The sequence below is a fragment of the Myotis davidii genome, unplaced genomic scaffold (genome assembly GCF_000327345.1).
Source record: "Myotis davidii unplaced genomic scaffold, ASM32734v1 scaffold6, whole genome shotgun sequence".
Lineage (NCBI taxonomy): Eukaryota > Metazoa > Chordata > Mammalia > Chiroptera > Vespertilionidae > Myotis > Myotis davidii.
Window position 1 is genome coordinate 15,866,575 of NW_006383011.1, and position 18,449 is coordinate 15,885,023.

The 18,449-nt window shown below is 43.8% G+C and overlaps 2 long non-coding RNA genes across 2 annotated transcripts; both read right to left on the reverse strand.

Annotated features, from left to right (window-relative positions):
• Window positions 1-6,790: 6,790 nt before the first annotated feature.
• On the reverse strand, window positions 6,791-12,418 carry LOC107181630. The gene is made up of 2 exons (XR_001512298.1): window positions 10,499-12,418; window positions 6,791-10,199 (listed from the first exon to the last, which is right to left on the reverse strand). It is a non-coding gene; the product is annotated as an uncharacterized LOC107181630 (long non-coding RNA).
• A 645-nt stretch (window positions 12,419-13,063) lies between these two features.
• Window positions 13,064-15,437, reverse strand: LOC107181629. Its single transcript, XR_001512297.1, has 2 exons — window positions 13,252-15,437; window positions 13,064-13,191 (listed from the first exon to the last, which is right to left on the reverse strand). It is a non-coding gene; the product is annotated as an uncharacterized LOC107181629 (long non-coding RNA).
• Between the last annotated feature and the right edge of the window lie 3,012 nt (window positions 15,438-18,449).

Here is an 18,449-nt window from a genome sequence, read left to right on the forward strand (position 1 = left end):
CTTACACGGATGCTAACGACCATTACATTGTTTCTTTTCCCCAATGTTTTAAAAGAAGATCTGAACTTTCAGGTAATAAATATTTATTGAGAATCTACTACACATAGGCCTTGCTAAGGACGGTAGGCACTTGAGACATATATAAACATAATTCAGTCTGCCCTTGCTTTTAAGCTGCTTACAAACAGCAAATGATACTCGATAGCTCCCTGTACACACAACTGAAACAGACTAAATATTTGTTGTTGGTGATGACGCGGGCCATTCGTCATGACAGCTGACGGAAACACACAAGAGACAGTGGTGGGTTATTTCAGAAGATGGTACAATGACACATGACACAATGCTCCTTTTAATCACTCAGGTATATAGTTTAGAAGACCCTTGACCTGTGTAAAATTCTGCTCCCATTGACTCCCTTTGGAAAAGGGTCTGAGAGACATAACAATGGCAATGCTTGATATAATTCGTGGTTTTTAGAGGGGGAAAAATATTCCTTTGATCTGTCCATTTGACTAATTTTCTACTAGTCTCTCACTTTATGAGACTGCAAAGAAGAGATAACTCTATGAATGCCTTTGAAACTCAGAAGTGCTACATAAATGCAAGGTGTGTCACCTCTGTTCATTCTTATTCCTTCTGTCCATTTGTTAAAAGACCTCATCAAGTGAACACAGTTGTCTCTAGCACCTACTTTATGTCTATTATTTTGTTAACAAGTGTTGAGCACTATTTTCTATCCATCACTGAGCTTAGAGCCAAATAATGGCTCATCGCGTTTGAATAATATATGGCAGATATAAATTAGACAAATTATGGCAACTTAAAAAAAACTCTCCTTATTAATGTCATCTAAATTTTAAACTTTTTAAGGGTCAGGGCTCCTGGCCGAGGATCCTGTCTTGCCTGGGTGCTGAATGAAGGCTCAGTTGATGAGCTAAGAGCTCCCCACGCACTTTGGGACAGTGATGCTTCCTGCAGCTCCAATCCACCAACCACTTCCCCATGGAAACAGCAGAGGCTTTGGATACCCATGCTCCTAGCAGCATTATTCACAATAGCCGAAGGAAGAAACAACCCAAGTGTCCGTTTACAGAATAGAAAATCAGAATGTGGTATATCCATGCAATAGACTATTACTCAACCTTAAACAGGAATGAAATTCTGCTCTGGCTGGTGTGGCTCAGTGGGAGAGCATGAGCCTGTCCATCCAAGGGTCATGGATTAGATTCCTGGTCAAGGCTGCATACTTAGGTTGCAGGCTCAATCCCAGACCTGGTTGGGGAGCATGTGGGAGGCAGCCAATCGATGTGTCTCTCTCACATCAATGTTTCTCTCTTTCTCTCTTCCTCTTTCACTTTCTCCCTCCCTCCCACTCTCTCTAAAAAACAATGGGAAAGGTGAGGATTAACAAAAACAACAATAAACAAACAAAAAAAGGAATTAAATTCTGGCAATGCTAAATGAATAAAACTTGGAAACATTAGACTAAGTGAAATCAGTAAGACACAGGTCAAATGTTGTATGATTCCACTTTATGAGGTGCCTGGAGTAGTTAAATTCATAAAGTAGAGTGGTGGCTACTAGGGACTTGTGGTTTAATAGATGTAGACATTTCAGTTTGGGAAGATGAAAAAGTTCTAGAGATAGATGGTGGTGATAGCTGCTCAATGTGAATGCACTGAATGCCACTGAACTGTACACTTAACATGGTTAAAATTAGGTAAATTTTATGTTATATATATTTTACCACAATAAAAAAAGACCCACCTTCACCCCACCACCACCACCGAAGGAAAAACACCACAATGGAAACCTAAACTCTCATGCCTTAAATAAAAAGGACTCCCTAACCTTCCCATGCTTGAAATCTAAAATGATAATGGCAGCTACACCCTTTCAAGACAAACAGTAGTCCCCATCGCTTTGGCTTGCCATGCTCCAAGCATATCTGATGTGAACAAGAGACACTTTGGCTGTGGTTTTCCACTGTGTGCACTCGGTGACTTCAAAATCCCCATCCTTCTTCCCATTAATGAAGGTTTGCTTCGACCTTTCCATTAGCCCACAAACTACTATTAAAAAAGCCATTTATCAGATTAACACTGAGGACTGCAAAAGTCATCTGCCAGCAGCGTGCGCTTTTCCACGTAGGGGTTGCCATGCCAACAGCTGCTGCACGTTCACTGTACAGAAGTATCAGTTTCAACCAAGTCCTGCTTCATAATTCTGAGGACCAATTCAGTCTTGTTGTCCCTCCCCACTTCCCAAATGTGCACACGTGGCAAAGACCCCCCTCCCCGCCCCTCCCCCCCCAACATCAGGTAATGACCAAGAAGAGGAGCAATTGCAGGACCAACTTGCTAAAGGCCAACATGTCTACAAGGTTGTAAAGCAGGCAAAGGTGATATTATTTCCTCTTCCTAACTCTTATCCTCTCCTAACCCCTCAGGAGTACAGTCAAGAATTTCATGTAATAACAGTCTGGCCAATAATTCTAGGAAAAGGAGTCCTGGGTGAATAAATTGAAGGAGCAACTATAATTGTGTAAATTGTCATAATAAATTATTTCCCTGGTGATAAAACAAAATGGGGGAAAATACTTACGATTCTATTGATGCTAAATTCTGTTGCAAGTTTTTGTTTTAAATGATGCCTGAGAACTTTAAAATAAATGTGTTTAAACTGACTAGCATTATCATGATTTTGGTTTAGAAGAAGAGTCTAGAACAGCGCTAGGAAACAAAAGTAAACCTAACAAGCAATTTCCAACGAGCCCCAGCCTCATATTAAAACTCCTGATTAAATAAATTAAAATACAACAACAATCCAACTTAAAAATGATTCAAAGAAAACAGGCAAATGCTATAGACACCTGGCTCCCAAGTGAACATGAGTCATCTTTATGTTGAACTTTACTGTAAATTTAGACCAAACTTCCAACCATGATCAGCAGAGAGAGAAAGCTCATCACAACCCTTAAAAAATATAGTGCAGTGAAGGCCTGGGGAGGGGGCTGGAGCGGGGTAGAGGGGGTCAATGGGGAAAAAGAGGGGGCATCTATAATACTTTCAATAATAAAGATAAATTAATAAAATAATGTATTTACTTCTAGGATATGTACTCCCTTTCATACACATATACATTTGCGAGGAGACGGCATCCTACCTGACTCCTATGTGCTATATGTCTGTTGGTATATCTTCTATAACTATATGTTGCTCATTTCTCTCCCGGCCAATTTATTAAAGAGGGGACTATCTTTCTTTTGAGACAAAGTCCTCACTGGCTACATATCTTTGAGATATTCACTCTTTCTTCTCAATTTCTACATCCTCAGTAGCTGCCCCCCAGGGAACTCTGAAGTTTTACAAGGAAAAGCTACTGATGAACAAGTAAGCCCAGCTTCTCAGCAGTGATCACCACAGATGTCCTGGCAGCTGTTTTTGCTGCACGCTTTCCACCCCAGGATGGCCCCGTCAATATGTTCATTCACTTTGCATCTCATTCATACTGGGGGGCTCACATTGAACCGGCAAGGAACTATCCTTTATTAGTTTAGCAATGGATGTCACAGATTCTTCCAGATATCTCATAGCCTTCAAAAGGCATGAAGATTATGCTTTTCATAAAAAGTGATCCAATTCTCTTGTTAAGAAAAGGTATTTGTGGCCCTGGACAGGTAAATTAATAATATATATCTTTATTTATAATATATATCTTTCGAGGATGGGACAAAAACATTGTATTGATAGCATCTATTTCAACTAAAAAAATTTTTTTAGAGTTTCTAACTGTAACAAATACGAATGATATTAAATATGCATTAACTTTTTCAGTATAATGAATACACTACTGTACAAAGGAGAAAGATATGGATTATGTCACAAAATTTCAGGAGGACAATCACCAATTAAAATTTCAAATGGAGCTTTAAAATCTTAGGCACAGCAAGGCCATTGGAGGAAACTTGTTCTCCCAGCTAGTGGCTTCTTGCTCAAAGCAGACACATGGGCTACACTGGGAGACCCAGCCCAGCCCCGAGAGCCTCATGGCCGCAGCCTGTTCTCTGTAATCACGTGAATTATTCTAAGCCTAGAGAAAGGCCTACATGAGCACAAAACCTTTTAATTTGTAGTTACTTCTGGGACACCAGAACTAACAAACATATTGGTCCGGCAAATGGAAGAGATGCTGTTTTCAGGCTTGCGAATACTCTTTAGGCTGGTTAGAGCCTGTTTTCTGAGCCAGGACGTGTCAATGAACAGGGGCTGAATTGTGATACTTCCATGCGTAGAACTTAATACAGCTATATTACATCTATGTGCCTTGATAGCCAGAGATAATCCTATCTAATAAAGAGGGAATATGCTAATTGACCTTCACGCTGTTTATCAAAGTGTTAACAGGGGTTGCCTCTAGGTGATGAAATTTTGGTGATTTTTATCTGGATGCCTTCCTGTACTGTGACTTTTCACAGAGAACATGTATATTTTTTATAATCAGAAGAAAACAACTTAGCTACTTGAAAAAACAATTTTACAGGAAAGATAACTTACGAGGACTGGTGTGTGCGTGTACACTTGCACAGTCTCCCTAACTACCCTTATGCTAAAATCTTCTGCCAAGTAATTTGGGGAGCCCTGTTCTCCTGCCATCCACAGGGCCCATTGCACCCCTGGGTGACATTCCCACATCCCTGTCCTCCCTCTACATCCTGCTCCCCGTTCAGCAGCGTCAGTGAGCTGCCCCCACACTGGGGGCAGGCATTCAAGAAGCAAGGAAATATTATGCAAGAGCACAGGAAGTCAGAGGAGACAGGATTCTGGGCAGGCCTGGCAAAGAGTCTGTGTGAACTCCAGTGAACAGGCGGACTTTGCTCAGCAGGGCCGAAGCCAGCAGAAAGCCTTCCCAGGGCGGCAGGGGAGAGCCGTCCACCTCAGGTCTCTGGCCAGTGGGAAGCCATCCAGAACTTGATGTACCTGATGAAAGGAAGATAAACCCAAGTCCCAATATTTCCACTTTTTTGGCACAATTTCAAGGTGACTCCCCAACAGTCATGCACTGTGACTCACCTCTGTCCCACAGAGTTCTCCCCCGCCTCCCCAATACAGCGTAGCTCCATTCAGTAATTTTCAAGCCTGTTCCTCTCAAGGCCACCGGCTTTCTGACTCGGTTCTTTCTCCCTCCCCCTCCCTTCTGCCTCAGATTAAAAGACACAATCCTTTGGGTATGTGACAAGATCGTGTTAATCATCTCACATTAGTATCAACCCTGAGCACTCCAGGTAGGTATGTATGGGTGTGTGTGTGTGTGTGTGTATGCAAATCACAGCAGTAATAACCCCCGATTTTGTAGCAGTTTATCAAGCCCAAACCAATTGGCAAGGCCGCGATTAATGCAGCCATCTGACAGATGGGAAGCCGAGGCTGAGAATGAGCCCATGACAGGCTGCAGCGTAGTGTCGTGTTGGAGGTGGGAACCAGGGCTCCTAGTTGAAGGGTACTCTCACTCCCCCCAGTAGCCAGCCTCCTTCTTCCCTGGCATTAGGAGACCAGACGCTGTCCCTCCTGATAACACAGCTGTTCCGTTTTGTAGAAACCACTGGGCAGTGCCCATTCTGTCACACCTCAACCCACTTCCTTCTAACGGGTGCTCCAGCTGCTGTTGTGGAAGTGGATCCAGACCCTTCTCTCGCTCGGTAGTGATTTCCAAGTCCCTGCCCCACTCCACATAACAGAACCTCCTCTTGTAGAAGGGGAGTCCCAGGGGAATTGGAGAGGGTTCTTCCAAACCCTCACTGATCACCTTTAACCTGCCATCTTCCTTCCCTAAGAAAGCACCTGGAAACAGGTGTCAGAACCAGGCTCCGCTAAGACTTTACTTCACGATAGAACTGGAACCCTAGAAGGATGCTTGAGTTTATCTTGTCTGCTTCCCACCTACTGGCCCATTTTAATGATGGAGAAACTGAAGCCCAGAAGTCACCTGGCTGGTTAGCACTCCTCTTTCCTTTCCATCAGGCCATAGGAATTCCACTAGACACATCAAGACATTTCTCAAGCAGAAAGGACCTAGGTCCGTGGGGGAGGGTAGACAGGCAGAAGTACCAGGCAGAAGTGGGGCTGTAGTCCTAGGACCACCCCTCCCCCACTCCCTTTTGCCACTGTTAGGAGCAGGCAGTGGTGTTTTAACTGGAAGAATCAGCCACATAGGGAATGACACCCACCCAGTCACTACCCCTGGCCTGACAATTGCTAATTGTGGTAAGGACCGACAGTGGCATTCTCCTGGGACTCTGCTGTGTATTTCCAGACGCCACAAACACACAATGGCTCTGACTCCTCCGGCGTAAACACATTGCCAAATACGACAATAACATCGCCATGACAGAAAAAGAAGGTGCCTAGAGAGATGGCACCAGCCAGTGGAAAGAGGCTGGGGCAAGGGATCTCTTAACATGGGCTGTACCACTCTCTGGTTTGGGGACCCCATGTTTGTGCCTCAGTTGTTTCATCTGTGTGATGAGAATGACAAGTGCTTTAATCTACATCCTGAGCTTTGGTAAAAACAAACACCGAACAAATGTAAGAAATGATAATACAGAGTTGAAGACAAAGACCTACAAGCCTGGGCTGATATTTCACTTAACCTTTACTTAAGAAGCATCTTATGTGCTCAGCACTGCCCCAGACACAACACATTTGGTGTTGAGCAACTCAGCACAGTCCCTGACCTCAAGGAGCTTACAAACTAGAGGGAAGTGACAGACAATAAGCAGACAAATAAATTACAGCATTTGGGGAGTGTTATTAAGAAGAAGAAGAAAATAGTATAGAGATGGAGGTTAGCTGAGGGAGGCCTAGAAAGGCTTTCCTGAGAAGATTATATTTAAACTGAGACCTAAGGCACAAGTCAGCTGGCCTGATGCAGGGTAGGGCTGAGGGAAGGGCAAGGTTAAGGACGAGGTATCAGGGGTGCTAAAGATGATGGATCTGAGGCTAGAGTTGACCTGCCAAGTCTCAGATCACTACGTGGCCGAGCCAGGCCCTTCACAACCAAAGCCTCGTTCCACTCCCAGTAACTCCCGCAGGCCCAGGTGTCTTCTAGGCATGCATGCCCCTCATCTCTAGACCCACCGATAAGCTGTCTGAGCTTTTAAAGACCTTGGGTCAGGCATGTAGGGAGCCCACAATAATGTCTTGCTTATAAGATGAAAGCAACAAGTGGAACCTGGCAGATATACTGTGGATACAGCCTTTCAGCCTACAGATTTGGGGGTGCTAAGTCTAAGGGCAAATTCTCATTCATACAGGATGGCAGCTGGTATGGACCCTCTATCCTCACAGGTGAGGGAGAACGGCCAGGCATGGAAGGGGCACAGCCAAGGTCAGATTACTTTTCAGGAGTCCTGGAGGGCTCCTCAGTCTCTTGGTGTTGTTAGGTTTCCTGGAATCTCAGAGTGTGGCAGAAATATAGCTCATACCCTGAAATCACTATTGGAAAGAACCCACAATCCTGAAAAGCCCAGCCAGGGGGCGGGACTGGGGGGATTGGGACTTAAAGGCCTGGGAACAAGCATCGCCTTTTAGATTCCCCTAAGACTTCCAATTGCAGACAAACCACTCCAACAGGTAATGATGTGCCAAATGATTATATTGCTTGCTTATTAATAATGATGCCTTAATGGTCTGCACTTTAAACTTTTCAAAGGTCTTTCTAGTAAGATAATGGTTGCAAAAAGATTTTAAAAGTGTAATATACTTTTTAAATGCATGGTTTTATTGAAACTCTAGCTCATTTCTACCTCATAATAGTCCTCTTAGAAAGCAGTTAGTGTGTCTAACCCCCAATTAGGAATGGGGAGGATGCGGAGAGGTTGCATTACCTGTTCTAGGTTACACAAGAGTTCCATATTTCTTAGCCTTTGTTTTACCAAACAGCTTCCTAGACCCTCTTGAGAGTTGCTCTGAACCTCACGTGCAGGCAGGCTTTGCCAGGGACTCAAAAGAAGGTGTCACGGGAGCATTTATAATCTGTTTGGTAAAACAAAAGCTAAGAAATATGGAACTCTTGTGGTCAGCCCCTGACACTAATTTTGGAGGAATTCAAGTGGGTGAAAGTTTGTCTTTTTCCAAAATAAACATGTACTCTGCCTTGGCCCGGAAGATCTAACTCAGGAGAGTTAAGCTGTCATCATTACCTTCATAACATTTGGATCCATTGAAGGAGCTACGGGCAGCCCAGGATCATAGGGCTATGTTGATCTGAATATGGAAAATGTTTTAATGTGCTCAAATGAATAGCTCAGAAAAGAAGGAATGAACATTCACAGTCATCTCAGACTTGCAAGGCCCGATGCCAGCCAGCAGCTTGCCCAGGTCCCATCACCTCTCTGATCCAGGTAGGAAAAACAGTTTGCTAGGAGTTCAGAAGAAACAAAGTTGAAAGTTTCAAAAGGAACCTTTATTTTGTAAAAGAAGAGAAAAGAAAAATAAAACAAAACATGGTAAATTTATGGGTTTTTATGCTCTAACAGTATAGTCACAGATCAGCATAGTTAGGACATCATCCTTTGCCTTCCTGAGGTTTGTCTGCAGCTGTAGGAAGGTAGATGCTAGACTCAAATGCCTAACTTTGGCTAGATTCAAGTGAACACTAGTTTCTAATCTATGGGTCTCTTAGGATGACCCTGAAGCAGCTCCCGGGGGAATGACCAAGGCCCCAGACAGCCCTATGTCTGGGCTCGGCTGCCCCCTGAAGTTCGGAGGAGGAGGGCTCCTTCCAGCTGGCTCCAGAGGTCCCTCCAGGATTCAGATCCAATGTTCAGCATCCTGCACAGAGTAAGTATTTAAATGGTTACAAGTCTGCCACTGAATAAAGGAGTTCTGCCTGGGCTGGGCATCAGCTTCCGGTTCTACTCTCATTTACTGATTATGGAGGGGATAGAAAAGGAATGAGATGAGACATGAAGTTGTCATGATGAGATTAAATTCCAAGTCAAGCATTTGGAGCTGCAGCCTCCCTCAAAGTACCACTGGACAGGGTACACTCAAGTGACTTGCTTGGCCTTTGCTGGTGTGGGATCTTCTCCAGTGATTTGGGATCTCTGGCCAAGGCCCTGCTTGCAAGTGTCCAGCCATGACCTTAAGAGCTTCTAAATACCTCTAGGGGAAAGGTTAGACCTATTGGAAGAGGAAAAAGCCCCAGCTGCCCTCCCCAGGTGACTCCAGAAATATGGCCCCTTTTTCTTTCTCTTCTGGCAGCATCCGGCCAAGAACATCAGAGCTCAGGCTTTAAGGAACGGTGTGACACATCGCAGGAAAGGAGAAGGTCAGGGAACAGCTTGGCTGCAGTGCTCCCTACAGGGCATGCAACAGACAGTTATTGGTAAAGATGACAAAGGGGTGGTCTGTTTTGAATTGGCCTCCTCCCTACAAAAAGGGGAATGTAGAAGAGATTGTCCTATCTCTCTGCAGTAATCGGATTAAAAATCCTGGAATCTGGAGTGAGAAAGAGAATGAGATCTCTCCCTCTGGTTCTACTAATTCCTAAGAGAGGAATGCACTGCTCCCATGGCCCCAAGGCTGCCCAAAGATTCCATCACATCATGACTCAGAGAGGACTGTCCCTAAACTTCCCAGCACCAGCCCAGGCCTGGTTCTCCTTGCCCATCCATTAACAGAGCTCCAAATTAGACTCTGGAAGGAGCAGCTCAACAGTCCTCACCTGCACACCCTGTGTATTTCTGCCTCCTCACTTGACTCAAGCCGTTCACCCCAACTGGAATGCCCCAAAACCATGTGCCTATCAGAATTCCACCTAATCTTCAAGACCTAGATCTTATTGCTCCTCCATTACACCTCCCTCTAATCTATGCTGATCTATACAGAAGCTCTATTTACCCTTATTCACTCTCACTTAATTACTGCCAATCATCTTCCATTTGCTTAATGTTTTATCTGAGATAGTTTTGACTAACAAGATAGCAACATCTTAAAGATGGGCCTAGGGCCTCTGTTAACAAAACCATCTTGCAATGTTTTAAGAAAAGAATCTTATGAACTTCTTGACTCTCCAACTAGACTATAAGCCTCGTGAGGGCAGTGGGTCCATCTAATGCCTCTTTATAACCTCATTGCATGGCACCTGAATTTGGTAGGTAATCTACAAATGTTTACACACAGTGATGATGCCAACTTCCCCACAAACTCACTATATGCATGTTGGGTGGACAAGGAGGCTGGGTAAGTTGATCTGAGCGAAGGTTTCTGCCTGTGTCTCTAACCCTCTGCACTGAGTTCCCAATGTTTCTGACACAGAACTAGTGAGTCTGCATGTAGTTACTGGGCACCTAAATGTAGGCCTCTCTCTGGGAAGAAGAAACAGATAAAGATGACTAGGTCCCTGCTCTTGGAGGGCTTACCACCCAAAGGGTGATCAGGGACAGATACCACACATACACACACACACACACACACACACCACCAACAACAACAAAAGTTGCAAAAGCATCAGACAAATAATAAAATACAGACTGAAGACCATATAGATAAGGGGTGACCAGTGTGCTGCTAATCAGGGAGGGCTCCCCTGGGAAGAGGACTTCTTGCAGAAAGCTGGGACTCTCCCGGGCACACTTTCCTGCTGGCTTTTTTAACTTTTGAGAATAAGCTGGAGTGCTTTGTTGGGCTGTTCCTTGCCTTGGTGTACTGGGCATTCTTGAAGCAAAGCATTGGCATAATATTAGCCTGATGTTTGGCTTTGATGTAAAATCATTTATCAAGACTTGCCTGCGGTCCCCCTGATTTTTTTCTTTTCCTTTTTCTTTCTTTTTAAAGCAAAATGAGTCAAGAGCTCAAATCTACACAAATGAAAACAGCAGAGCCCAAGAGGCAGGATTTCCAAAAGCCTGAGGGACAACAACAAAACAATTCTATACATTTTTAAAATTAGAAGTTTAGGGATTCAAAATATGCAAGATATTACAGGACACATGAGGAAATTAGACATCCTTGCCCTTGAGCAGCATGCGATCTTGGTTGGACAGACAAGAACACATAAAATGTCATTAGATAACAAGGAAACATAATCAGGCAGGCTCTTTGGCAAACATAACCAAGTGTTAGAAACAAGTGGAGGGGGAGGTGCCACCGTGGGAATTACTACAGAAGGGTTTGTAGGAACTGGGGGACATGGGCTCATACTAGGAAAGTGGGAGATATTTGAGTAGAAATCGAGGAAAGGAGCCTCCAGGATGGAAGGACTAGGGTGAGAGAACAGAGGTGGGAACGAGTCCTGTGAGACAGGGCAGACAGGCCTTTGAGGCAGCGAAAGGAGGTCTGCATATTTGGAGCTCAGGAGGCACATTGGATGAATGTGAATGGGGTGAGAGAGCTGGAGAGGTGTGGTCCCTTATTGTCAATGAGGTGGATTCCCACTGTCTTATAGACTGCCCTTGGGAAGAAAATTGGACCAAGGATCCATGTCTTCATCCAGGGTCTGAGTGAGTCTAGCTAATCCTTGAAGATCTTTAAGAGAAGCACTCAAATCCATAAGACACCCCTTTCCCGCCCTGAAGACTCTGTGCTCTGAGGACATGACAACCCTGCCCAATAGGCCTAAAACAGGGGTAGCCTCGGCACCATGCAAACCTCTTCTGAGGGGCCAGGAGAGCTGCCTTAGCAGCCTGAATGCTTCCTGGTTGGTCAGATAGCAGGGAAATGCAGGGGACACTAATGTCCATGGAGCACCAGAAAACTCCAGAGCCTGGGGAGGCCACCGAGTACACTGGAACTTCCTCCTCACTTCTTGACCACCCCAATGGGCCTGACCAAATGGAAGGGGCATGCCAGGTTAGCCAGAGCATCTAGAGTGAAGGCAAGATAGCCAAATACTGGGAAGGACCTCAGCTGGCTCCTATGCCACTCTCACCATTACTTCCCCTAAGCAACTGGTATGGAATAAAAGACAGACTCCCGCCACATGGTGATATAGTTACATTTATAGACGCGCTCTTGTCACCAGTGAAATGTGACCTTCATACTTTTCTTATCTTAATATCTGGGTAAACATCTGTTGTGCAAGCACACAAATAAAGGTTCTAAAGGTGAAATGTGGTGTGTCCGGTAACACCACACTGCTCCAAACCCAGGCACCAGAAAGTCCTTTTGGCACTGCCCATGCTCTCTCTCTCCTTTACCCTGGGCACCAAAATTAGCATCATCAACCTCGGCCAGTGCTGGAGTGAATGCTGCCATTCTAAAATAGCATTGGAGAACTCTTGGAAACACAGGGGAGAAATACAAGGGTTCAGTGGTTTACAGACACTTACTGAAGAAAGCAATTCCACTGGAGTGCTTTTCAAAACAAAACAATAAAAGGAAATGAGCATTGGCTTAACCGGTTTGGCTCAGTGGATAGAGCATCGGCCTGTAGACTGAAGGGTCCCAGGTTCAATTACGGTCAAGGGCATATACCTTGGTTGCAGGCACATCCCCAGTAGCAGGTGTGCAGGAGGCTGATCGATGTTTCCCTCTCATCGATGTTTCTAACTCTCTATCCCTCTCCCTTCCTCTCTGTAAAAAATCAATAAAATATTTTTTTTAAAAAAGGAAATGAGCATTATCAACATTAATTCTAGAATCTCTGTAAGTGCTACTTTTATAACTCCCTGAGTCCCGCCCCCACCCCAGTAGCTTATTATATACACCTTATTTGATAGCATTAAGCAAGATTGTTTTCATTCAGAAAAATAATGTAGAGGTCATGTGTTCCTCAAAGAGTGTTCATCAAATGACCTGTGCTTTAATTCAAAAATTTACTTTACTAGCTTGCACAGTCCTGATATTTCTGGAATACTCTCTAAAAATATCATGAAACATTGTGGTTCCCAAGCGTAATTTTTTTGTTGTTTGCACATAAAATTCATAAACAGAGCCAGGCAACCTATTTTGTGTGTGTGCTTAGAGCCACTCTTTCTGCATCTGTGTGTGACGCATTTTTCCAGGACAGTCTTTCTCAATACTCCAAAGTGCTTCAGCAACAGGAAGTCATAAAGGTAGGAAGGAGGTCTGTAAATATTTGCTGTAATTACTCATTAATAATGAGAATAGTTAGCATTAAAATTTGAGTCAGCCCCTTTGTGCTTCGGCCTCTTCATTACCATGTCACAGGAGCCTGGGGTGCTACCTAGGGGCCTGGGGTGCTACACAGGGGCCTGGGGTGCTACACAGGGGCCTGGGGTGCTACATAGGGGCTTAGCCTCACCAGGGACGCCAGGGTCCAGTACTACGCTTCATTGCAGATGGCGTGGTTTGTTTCTTTCAGCAGCTCAATTTCCCAAATATTAGGTAAACGTGATGCCTTTCCTTCCCTCTCTGCCCCTCCCCCAGAGGCAGTCAAGACAAATCTTATACAAAGTGGTGGCAATATGAAAATTATTTTATCAAGAGTAAAATATGCATATCTGTTAGTATAAATATAAGAGACACAGGGAGAACACCATCTGGCTAAGCACATAGCACAGCGATTGAAATGATTACTACCGAGAAAGAATCATGTACTGTCACTTATATATTTTAAAGGATTTATAAAATGTTTCTGAACTGTCTCAAATTGAGCCTATGTCCTCTTACTCATAGCAAACCCCCAGCCCACAGGATCACAGGTGAGCAGGGCACTTCAGACTGAAATGAGACTGAAAGAGTCAACTAAAGCCATGACAGAGTTGATTAATTTCTTAATAAAAGTCTACTATTGGCTGTCCTCCCGGCAATGTGGGCAGTAGGGGCAAGCCTCCAGCATCACAATCATGAGTGAAGCATACAGAGTCATTTTCCCCTCCTATGTGTTATCGCACAGCTTCACCCAATACAATCCCTGATCTGCTAGGATTCCTAGCACTAGCCTCGCAGGTTTGGTTTTTTTTTATTGGAGGGTGCGAGGGAGAGGAGGTGCCCTGGAGGGGATTCACTTGAGGATTATAAGAGAGTTACAACAATTCACTTTTATGGCTTTGTAGAATTGAGAAAATGGCAGGTGGGTAAATGGCAAATAAATGTTTTTAATGGAGTCATTTTCCTTACTGAGGAACTACCCTTTCTGAAAATATCTTCCCACATGAGGAAAGGAATTGTTTCCCAGAGTCATTATCTTGCACAGAAGTTACTTGTAACTTTAAAACAGAAGACTTTTTCCTTTTAAGGGGAAAGGTGTGTATGTTGGGGGCGGGGTGTGCCTCCCGGGAACACGTGATGTTTCTGGTGCTCATGCCATATAATAAGAATTTTGCTGATGTACAAGTAGCCTCTAGAAAGAGCCTAAGGCAGTCAAGCAAACCAGTATTTCTTGAGGAATCAGACGAAACAACCAGGCCACTTAGAAGTAGATAACATTCCCGTCCACTCCACAACTGTTTCCTCAGCTCCAGAGATCTTCAAGGGCCTTGCCACGCTTCTTGACTTCATGCTTGCAGACCAGTTCTGTGACTTCCAATTGCAGGACCAGACAACTAGCACCGAATTACACTCAACCTCTGCTTGAACATCACAGAGCTGTGAGCGGCATGCACCCATGCATGACTACCACACCCACGGCGATGTGCAATTGCCACCATGGCTTGCTTCTCTTGGTGCTGTATGTGTCGGTGCAATTGTTTTACAGCTCTGCGAACACTCACGATGACTTCTAGGTTCACAATGCAGAGGCCAATGGTGTGACGGCTGTGAAAGCTCGGGGCTCATGAGAGAAAGGGCTCTGTAAAAACGCAACATTATTATTGCAACAACGATAGCTATTCTTTATCCCCCTATCCATTCTTTCCTTCCTGTGCTTGCAATTTCAAAAGATCAAAAGAGCCAGAGGAAGTCTTGTGCATCTTGATTTGGAGATGGTGCTTCAGAAGCCACAGAGGAAGGCTTCTAACAGGTTCTCCTGCACAATGGAGTCCGAAGGCTAAAGTAATTATTGAAGTCTTGCCACCAGCTAAGGGCGGAAGGTGGAAAGCTTTGAACTTCTTAAGGGCAAGAAGGAACTGCCTCCTGCCAGAGTTGAGGATAGTCCATGAAAAATAAAATCCACGAAATTTCCAGGACTGCCAATTCCACCCTTCAGATCTTCAATCCCTGTCTGAGTGTAAGGTTCAATACGAGTGATGAGTCATAAAAGGGAAAGTAACTATAATAATTATAAATCCAACAACAAAAGCAGTTATCATTTATGGAGTACTTACCACGAGTCAGGAATGATAATAAATACTTTATAGATATCTTAAAGAAGGTGAGGCAGCGTGCTTCACTGGTTAAGAGTATAGACCTGTTCAAATCCTAGCTCAGCCCATACTACCTATTTGACCTTTGGCAATTCTCCTTTCTTTTTTTTTTCTTTTCTTTATTTTTTCTCAAATTTAATTTAATTTCATTTTTTCCATCTCCATTTATCCCTTCTATGCCCTCTTCTACCTCCCCTACCCTCTCCCTCCACAATCACCACACTGCTGTCCATGTTCATGAGTTTGCTCTTTTTTTTTTTCTTTTTTGCTATAGTTCAGTTTTCCCTTCAGTAAAATGGGGATAATAACAGGGCATATCTCACAAGGTTGTTATTAGGATTAAAAGTTAATCCATGTAAAGTTCTAAGGACAGTGCCAACACAAATAAGACTAAGTGTTCGGGGTTTTTTTGTTTCATCCTATCGCATATATAATTTTCCCCTAGGACACACATGCATTCCTTGCACATAAAATGACCTCCCAGTAACTGTGCAGGGCCCTCAGCTCCCCTTCCTCCCAGGACTGAGGGCAGACGTGGGGTACAGGCAAGGTGAGGTTGGACCGCAGCACCCGTACTCGATGCGCACACCAACCCTCCCATCAGAAGTGTTTGGGACCCAAACAGAAAGACACTGAAATGTAAGGCAGTCACCGAGTCTAAGAGCCAGAGCCTGCCTTTCCCAGATCATGAGCCTTTGAAAGGCTATTTAGAGCTGCACAGACTTCCCTCAGAGGGAGAAAAAACACACACGCTTATATACATAATACCTTGCGTGGAATTTCAAAGGCTCACAGACTATCTGAAGCCTATTCATAAAGTCCAACTTAAGAAGCTCCCTCTCCTTTGGCCTCCCTGGTCATGGTTGCCTCCACAGTGGTACCAGAACCTTGAGCCCTCTCATTCCTGGAGCCATTCCTATTAGATGACTCCCTCTGTGCCCAAAACAAACATTCATTCATCACTGGGGGTCTTTCTGACTATGGCGTCGAAGTACATGACAAGGAATGCTCTTGAACCCTCCAGTTTTTTCTTTGCTCTCATTATCCCCGACACTGACTACCCGAATTTGACCTGCCCTCAGAGCCAGTCTTTATGCTGGTGGTCAGCACGTACCCTGGGTGATTCCAGGGAAAACTATGAACCAACCCTCCCACCCCCAAACACACACAATACTTTTTAATAATCATGTATGCTTGTGTGAATGGTTACAACTGCCTGAAATGCTACTGAGAGCATCTTATCCTTAGCTTCAAAAGATTTAATCCCAACAGAAAATTCACCTGTAAGCTGCCAGCTACCTAGAGTTTTATTTAAACTTCCTGTATGTCTTTCTCCCCATCCCTGACCAAACGAAGCAATTTGAAGACAAGGACCACGTCCCCTATTTTTTAGTTTCTTCTTCGATCTTTTATCCAGAATAAGAGTAGGAGTTCAATACATATTTGTTGTCTTATTGATTTATATCATGGTGTGAATGGAGAGCTGGTTTTCATGAGAACAGACAGCATAGTACTGGGCAGGGGAGGGTATCAGGAGCCCAGTGAGCAAACTTTGCTAAGTTGACATTATTGGGAAAAGCCTGCCTGTTATGCATCAGCAGTGATGGTCAGTACTAAGAGCAACAGGGAAGATTCATTAGGCTAAAATGAAAAGTTGGTATGGAACAGAAATGGGAAAAATACAAAAAAAGTGACTACTACTAGATAGATTTCCTGAGAAGTAGAAAGGCCTAAGTCTTGAGATAATTAATGACAGTAAATATTTTCAAATGTATTGGGCTAAAGCAGTGATGGAGAACCTTTTGAGCTCAGCGTGTCAGCATTTTGAAAAACCCTAACTTAACTCTGGTGCCGTGTCACATATAGAAATTTTTTGATATTTGCAACCATAGTAAAACAAAGACTTATATTTTTGATATTTATTTTATATATTTAAATGCCATTTAACAAAGAAAAATCAACCAAAAAAATGAGTTCGCGTGCCACCTCTGACATGCGTGTCATAGTGCTAAAGTCTTGGAGCACTAAGATGATCTGATTGGTCCTTTCTATGTGTAAACATTTTATACAACAGATTCCTAGAAAGTTAGGATCACCCTACACATACATACATACATACATACATACATATGAGAGAGAGAGAGAGATAGAGAGATAGAGAGATAGAGAGAGAGAGAGAGAGAGAGAATGAGCTATTGATTGCGACCCCTTTGGGGTGAATTAAACAGGTTTGGTCTTGTGGTTTTCACTCTAGTGAAAATGCCACCTAACTCAATACAGGAATCAATCTAACAGCTGCTTGGATGTCTCTTCTGACAGGGAGCTCTCCATTTCACAAAGCCGTCTGCTCCAATGGGGAGGAGCCCTTTCATTGTTTTTGTCTAATGAGCTCCACATATAAGAAAAGTTTTTTCTAAGTGAAATACAGGGAGAGCACTAAAGCAATGAATTCATACTTCCCAGAGTTTATAGACACTGGGACCAACACCAACTCTACTCCCCATGCCCGCCCCCCCCCCGCCTTTTTTTTTTTCCAAAAAGCAAACAGAATCCCTCCTGGTGCAGCCTGAAGTCTTTTATAATCTAGCAAAGCAAGTCTCCTCTCTCTAAGGTTCAGCGTTTGGGGAGGGTGGGCACTGCAATCCTTTGGAACTATCTACAGCAGCGGTTCTCAACCTGTGGGTCGCGACCCCTTTGGGGTCGAAAGACCCTTTCACAGGGGTTGCCTAAGACCATCAGAAAATACATATGTAATTACATATTGTTTTTGTGATTAATCACTATGCTTTAATTATGTTCAATTTGTAACAATGAAATTGGGGGTCACCACAACATGAGGAACTGTATTAAAGGGTCGCGGCATTAGGAAGGTTGAGAATCACTGGTTTAGAGCAAGCATGTCAAACTCAAAGGCTAACACGGGCCAACGAGTTTGACATGCTTAGTCTCTAGGCACTTCAGGACTGGAGGTACTATTTTGCCAACAATAGGAAAATACATACCTAGTTGAAAGTAATAAACCAGGGTTCTAATTCTTACCAGAGCTAACTTTCCTTGTGACTGGAGGTCACTTAATCTCTCTGGGCCTCCGTGGTCCAGAAAGGGAAACATTTGACTAGATGATTTCCACGGTCCTAATAAAAATAATTCTAAGCTCCATCAGTGACACTGAAAAAAG